The sequence below is a fragment of the Choloepus didactylus genome, chromosome 7 (genome assembly GCF_015220235.1).
Source record: "Choloepus didactylus isolate mChoDid1 chromosome 7, mChoDid1.pri, whole genome shotgun sequence".
In the NCBI taxonomy this organism is placed as follows: domain Eukaryota; kingdom Metazoa; phylum Chordata; class Mammalia; order Pilosa; family Megalonychidae; genus Choloepus; species Choloepus didactylus.
The window spans coordinates 155,982,163-155,989,835 of record NC_051313.1 but is presented as its reverse complement, the minus strand read 5'-3'; positions in this window follow the sequence as shown (position 1 = coordinate 155,989,835).

Sequence of the window (7,673 nt, the reverse complement as noted above, 5' to 3'; positions counted from 1 at the left end):
ACCCATGGCTTGGCTGGATGAGCAAAAGGGAGGTGATCTCAGCTGTCATCAATGGGGATGTCTCCAAACCTCAGTGGAGAGTCAGAACAAGGGTGGGGGGCTCTCAATCACCCCCCTTATACCAGGCTGGATTCTGAGCAACAGATGCTCTTGTGCAGATGCCTGAGGTCAGCCCCTGGGCCAACGCTCCTCTCAGTCAGCTGGAGGGGCCAGTGGCCAGGCAGACACGGGGGGACATATGAATCTCCATGCCCTGTGGGAGCTGTGGCAGTGACATCAAATGACCAGCAGCAGTAACCAGCCAGCTGGAATGAGGAGATCCTCTGGCGCTGATTTACTTTCTGCTGCATCTCCCTACTTCCTGAGCATCTTCCCTGTGCAGAAATGTTACCATTTTACAGAAACTGAGGCTAACAGAGGGCTCCCCTAGCCCCAGCAGGCACAGTGCCAGGGCCTGGACTCAGCTTGCCTGGCTCCAGGTCTCAGACTGTTTTCCGTGTGGTCACAGCCAGGGCACTGGCACCCCCTCACCATTCCACAGCAGCCTAAACCTTGTGGGCCCTGGTCTTCATTCTGAGCAGTTCTCCCAGGTCTCCTCCCAATAAGTCCCTGACATCCCAAGAAGTGGTTTTCAGCTCCAGGGGGCTTGTGGGTCCTCATACAAAAAGCCCCAAGCAAGGGTGGGGTAAGGACAGGGAGGGTGGCCCAGGGTGGGGCCAACCAGGGACCCCCAGCACAGCATTCACAGCCCCCCATCCTCCACACACAACCCCTACCCCCTCTGCCTGGCGCCCCCAGCCAGCCCCAGACTCCAGCAGCCCTTGGAGGGAGGCTCAGGCTTTCTGGAAAGGAGACTTTCCCTCTGAAGGGAAAACCTTACATCAGGCCAGGCACCCAGGAGAGGGGGAGCTGAGCTGGACAGGCAAGGGGTTCCCCAAGGAAGCAGGAAGGCTGGGCAGAAGCTGAGCAGGGACATCTGCGGGACAACCTGCCATCAGACTTCGACACTCAGGGCTGACAGAAGGACAGCACCCTGTGCTAGGCTGGGTGCAGGAACTGGGGCACCCCAGGCCTAGAGAGCCCAACTGTCCTGGCCAGTTGATTAGTTGATTGACTCCCAGAGACGAGGCCAGGCACCCCAAAATCTACCATCTCAAGCCCTCAACCCCAGCCCTGACAGTGGGCATTTGGGTCCCTGTTTGAAAGCAAAACCAGTGCCCCCGGACCCAGGCCTGTGCTCCAGGCTGCACCCCATGAGAAGGAGAGTTTGAGAGGTGCGAGGCTCTGTGGGAGCCCACAGCCCTGCAGCACAGAGCCCCTGCCACCTGCATCTGAGCCCCGATGCTGCTACCAGGGGAGAAACCTGCTGCCCTTTCTCTCAAGCAGCTTCTGGTTTACAGAACACAAACAGACTCGGGACAAAGGCCCTGCACTAGGAGGTCCCCTCTCGCCGCCCCAGGTGAGGACATCCAAACAGTTCCCGGTCTCGGGAAGGTGCTTGGGATTTCACTTTGAGGGTGATGGGAGCTGCCGGCTGTTTTCTGGGTGACCTTTGTCGGCTAAGGAGGGCCTCCTTTCCCATAGGCTGAGAAGAGGCATCATGCTGGATGTGGGGCTGTGTCCAATTCTTTTCTTCATCCACTGAGATGATTATGTGTTTTCCCCATTCTTTAGACGCTGAGACTTGCATTGAGTTTTCAAATGTCCACTCAGTTTTGCATGGCTGGGGTGATCGCTAATTGTTCTTGATGTTCTGTCCTTACATGTTCCTGGCTTTCATGTACTAGTGTCTTGTTCAGGGTTTTCTAAGTACATTTTTCCTTTCTAATTATTTTTTAGTAAGCATTTTATTTTGAGAGAGAAAAAAGTACTTACACACATCACACAAACTCCTTCCGAGCCCACACACAAATGAACACCTACATGTGTATTCCAAATACACTCACACACCACACACATTCAGACATCACACACAGGCAAACATGTACATGCACACATACACACAAATAAAAACATATGAACACAAACATACACATGCACACACACCACACATGCACATAGACACACATACACACAAATACACACAAGTCACACATACACCCATGAACTCACATATACACACAGAAGGATACATGTATACACATGCCTGCACACATATACATACACACAACCCAAATGTGCACATGTATACACACATACATGTTCCCAAATGCATACATGCATACACACATGATGATAAACAAACATGAACACCACATTCTTACACATGTGTGCATATAAACACATATAAACACATGCAGACAAACATGATACATATACATGCATGTACATACACACATATCTCCATGAGCAAAAATATACATGCATACACCACACATGTACCTAAATACACACTGCACACAGACATGCATGCACACACATGCACATGAGCACACCCATATACCCAAGTGCATGCACACACATATACACGTAGACATGCATGTGCCCACAGACAGGCACATACACACACACACACCTCGGTCTACATCGGTGCCACCTAAGTTCTTACCTCCCATAGCGACACTGGTAGGCTCTAGGGAGTCCAGACTAATGCACAGCTTCTCCAGGAGCTAGGACACAGAGTGGGGCAGGAGGGGCAAGTGTGTGAGCCATGGAGGGATTGGTGAGAAGCCCCTCCTCACTGGCAGTGTCTCACCCCCACCTGCTTCTCACATCAGCACCCACTCACCTTGGGAATGTAGCTTGGCAGATTTCTTGCAGTCCCTTGCTGCCCAAAAATATGCTCACTGCTGTCAACGATTTTGTCAAGCTACAAGGGAGAGGAGGTGGCTTGGACTCAGAGCCAGGGGATTGAGGAGGGCAGCTGGGTCCACACACAGGAGACCATCTGTGCCACAGTGTAAGGAGCTCAGGGAGTGTTACACTCAAGGACTAGGTCCTTCTGTCTGCAGCAGAGCTCCCTCAAGGAGTGGCAAACTCCTCCACCCTCATCTGAAAGTGCACATGTGACCAAGCCCGTGGTTACCACCTTCTGCAGTGGACATGTGTGGCCCTAAATAACTGGGTGGGTTGCACTATCATCCCGGGGCACTCTGGGAAAGCAGCCTCTGGTACTTTCCCCAGCCGGGCTCAAGTGTGGACCTGGGTTACCTGTTGTGACTTATCTGAAATTTCTGATATTGATTTATACCCACACAGATCCTAATTGTCCCCATCTTCTGAGCATTTTTAGCCTAAGAGAAAGAAGTCATTAAGTATAAATTACCAAAATAAGTGCAGCATAAAGCAGGTAACAATGGATTGAACTCACTTCCTCCAGACCAGCTGATACTTTGACTCAGGGATAGGTGAACCAATCAAAACAATCATCATGCTGAAAACCTTCTTACCTGCAGGATAAGCAAGGAGTGGCTGCATCAGGAAGGGCACCAGGTGGGCACCAGGTAGCCACAGGCTGCCAGGACCATGGGGATGCCCATGGCAGGACACGGCCCAGCACCACCAACACCAAGTCCGGGTGGGCCAGGCATGAGCAGCTCCCTGGGAGACACGAGCACCAGCCATCCAGCTCCTGCCAGCTTTGCAGCAGCCCTGCAATGAGAAGGGCCTCAGCTCAGGGCCCACTTTGCAGACAAGGAGACTGAGCCCACTGTGGGCCCCTCCGACCTGCTGCCCACACCCTCCCCATCACCAGCTGGTACAACCTGTGCCAGGACAGGAAACCAAGTTCATACACACAACACGTGTAAGACTCCAGAGCAGCAGCCAGACTCTCCTGTGAACAGTGTGCTGCAGGGTTCAGGGAAATGGAACCCCAAGGCTGGGCAGTGTTTGATAGTGTTTGTTCTCACAAACATTGAGGGCTGGTGGTTTGATGTGCTGAACTCTCTATCATGGTACTTGCCCTTAAGAAGCCTGTTAGTGCAAAGGAGAGGCTAGGCCTGCTTGTAATTATGCCTAAGAGTCTCCCCCTGAATGCCTCTTTGTTGCTGAGACATGGCCCTCTCTCTCTCTGGCTAAACCACCTTGGCATGTGAAATCTGCCCTCCCCCTACATAAGATCTGACACCCAGGGGTGTAAATCTCCCTGGCAACTTGGAATATGACTCCTAGGAGGAATCTAGACCCAGCATCATGGGATGTAGAACATGTTCTTGACCAAAAGGGGGATTCAAAATGAAATGAAATAAAGTTTCAGTGGCTGAGAGATTCTAAATGGTGCTGAGAGGTCACTCTGGTGCACACTCTTATGCACATTATAGATAATGCTTTTTAGGTTTTAGTGAATTGGAATAGCTAGTAGTAAATAACTGAAACTATCAAACTACAACCCAGTAGCCTTGAAGCTTGAAGAGTATTGTATGACAATGTAGCTTACAAGGGGTAACAATGTGACTGTGAAATCCATGTGGCTCACACTCCCCTTTTCCACTGTATGGATGGATGAGTAGAAGAATGGGGGCAAAAAAACTGAAGGAAAAATAGGGCAGGATGGGGGGGAGTGGTGATTTGGGTGTTCTTTTTTTACTCTTTTTTTTTATTCTCATTTTCACTCTTTCTGGTACAAAGAAAATGTTCAGAAAATAGATCGGGGTGATGAAAAAACAACTATATGATGGAATTGTTAACAATTGTTTGTATACTTTGGATAATTGTATGGTTTGTGAATAAATCTTAAAAAATTTTAAAAAAACTAAAGGGAAGCATGTCAATTAAAGAAAAGCAAGGTGATCACTATCTATTGATCTCTATCACTAAATAGAGATCAATAGAGAGCAATTATTTTTAAAATAATCAAATAGAAATTTTTGAGTTGAAAATAAAAAATTCCATAGAACAGCTGAAAAATAGATTTGAATTATCAGAAGAAATAATCCATGAACTTAAAGATGCATCAATGCAGTTTATACAGCCTGAGGAGAAGAAAATTAATAATGACTAAAAATCAACAGAATCTCAGCTATCTCTGGGACACCATCAAGCATCCCAACATGTGCATAATGGGGATCCCAGTAAGAGAAGAGGAGGGGGAAGAAAAATTTTGACAAAATGTGGCTAAAAACATCCAAAATTTGATGAAAAACATTGATCTACACATTCAAAGGCTCAATGAACTCCAAGAGGAATAAACACAAAACAGTGCACAATTAGACTTATCATATTCATCTGAGTTTGCTATGACAAATGTTACAAAATGGGTTGGCTTAAACGACTAGCAATTATTGTCTCATGGTTTCAGAGGGATTAAGTAAAATAAATGGGCTGCCTACACTGGCATTCCTGGGAGTGACCCTTTTTCTGAGACATAGCAGAACATTCTAAATATTTAAAAACAAAAATTCCCCCCCCCAATGGAATGCACCCTGCAAAAGTTGCAGTTTAAGCAATTGGAAATAAGCTGATTTGGGGCCAATAGAAATAGCCTTACAGAAATAGACAAATAGAGTACAATAATCAATCGATTATTCCCACTTTGTAAGACCCTCCTTTGTAGTAAGGAACCTAAATGCCAACCAATTATTATTGCTTCTCCTTTGGGAATCCCCTAATTGCCTTTATAAATCAATGTAACTAGCCACAGCTATTTTTAAACTGTTACCTTGGTTTGAACTCTCCCTGTTTCCCTTGTGATAAACTCTTATATTGATTATTGTTGGTGATACAGTTTCTTTTGACAGTTTCTGGTGTCAGTAGTGGGATCAGAGAAGACTCCCAACCATCCCCGTGGAACGTGTGAGCAGGTGTCTCTACCAGCAGGACCATTTGCATCGGCTGCTTTCTTGCCTCCCATAGAGCATGAGGGGTTAGTTTCTCCTAGATCTGAGCTCCATTTTCTTTGTGTTGAGCTCTTCAGGTTTGCTGCTGGACTTGGTTTTGGTTTGAATTTGGTCTGGTTCAGACATCTCCTTGGTGAGTATCTTGTTCTGACTGTGTTTGGGTCATGGAGATTCTGATACACCTTGTGACAGATATTTCTCTATTTACAGGACGCCTATATAATTTGGGTTCTTGAACTTTTGATTGAACATGTGTCTTCTCATCTTAAACTTAAATTACTCTTTTCTACTGTGGCAAAACCTCTGTTACTTACATGTTTTCTCACTATGGGACTAGTTCATGTTTGTTTCTGAATAAATGGGTAAATCTTACCAGGGACAACTTGAGTTTGCAATAGCCACTTTGGGGAATATTTGAGCTAGCTAAAATGTGCAATTGAGAAGATTCCTTAAAGTGCACAGCAGAAAAGGTAAAAGTCTTTACTCTAGTCTAACTGCCTCCCCCTCTTTGACTCCCACAAACCACTCCTACCCACTCCCCTTTCCACTTCATCCCCCTGAACCTGTAAGTCAGCTCACCCCAAGTATTAGACCATCTGCAGGGCCCAGTGTGCAACATAAGGGCTGAACTTTACATCTCATTATAAAGGGTTTCCTGGACCTCAAAAAAAATCAGACTAAATTGTAGAAGGGAGTATATCAACTGGTTCAGATGTCCTTTGCCCATTATCCAACAATAGGGCCACTAAATGACAAAAATTCCTTCACTTTGTGAGATGTTTCCAAAGAGGAGACTGTCTCACAAAATAAGATTACATTGTGGATCATCCTGTGTCTGTATGCATGGCACAAGCCCCATTAGACAAAACATTTCTGAGACATGTTTACTATTGTTGCCAGTGTGCCCCAAACTTCTCTCAATTGGCTATTTCCATTTATGAATTAACTAAAACCTCAACTTCTTAACCATTACAATGAGAGAAACAACATCAATTTGCCTTTTACCCAATCAAAAGAGGCTTTAATACCACCCCCAAACTTAGGCTTACCTAACTACAACTTACCCTTGGCAGTTCTTACTAAAAAACATGGAGGTGTACAGACTCACCATCTGCCAAGGCAATAGCCAGCACTTTTATATATGCCAGTGAGTTTTGATTTCTGTGTTTTGTCTTCATGTGTGTGTGTGGTTTTGGAGTCAGTTTGTTAGATTCAAGGCTAAGAAGTTTGAATTATAAGTCTTTATCAAGGTTGTCTGAATGTATATGTATATAGGTTAAGGTATGGTATATGTAACTCTGATGGTATTTCAAGAATAACTTGTAAAATTTCTTAAAGGAACTTTGCTCAAATTGGTTAACAATAAAAAAGCACTTAAATAATTCAAATACTCCTAATAGCCAAGAACTTTTTAAAAAATCTTTTAATCCTTAAAATGGTCTTAAAAGCTAAGCCAAATGTTTTAAAGATCCAAATTCACATAATCTACATAGCTTTGGGAAGATGAAACCACATTGTTGGTTAAATGCACACAGCTATGTCTTTTGGGTTATCAGTGTTAAATACAAGAGTATTTTTGTATTACTCAGGTCTACTTTTCCTAAAATTATACAGGGTTACCAATAAAATAAACCAGCAATAGGTTTATTAATGGTTTAAGATGAAAAGAAATTGTTAAGTTTACGCTGACCAAATTGAGTCATTGTTTTGGCAAAGTTTAATTTGACAATAATTGTGTTTTACAGGATGCTGGCTTAAAGACAGTTTTTGGAATCCTTTTGGAAAGGTAAATATGTAAGATTTATAGAATCTGTCTTTATTAAGAAAAAAGAGAGAGTAGTTTTGTCCTAAAGTAAAACAACAGTTGTGCAAAATGGAGAAGAAGAAAATGTAGAA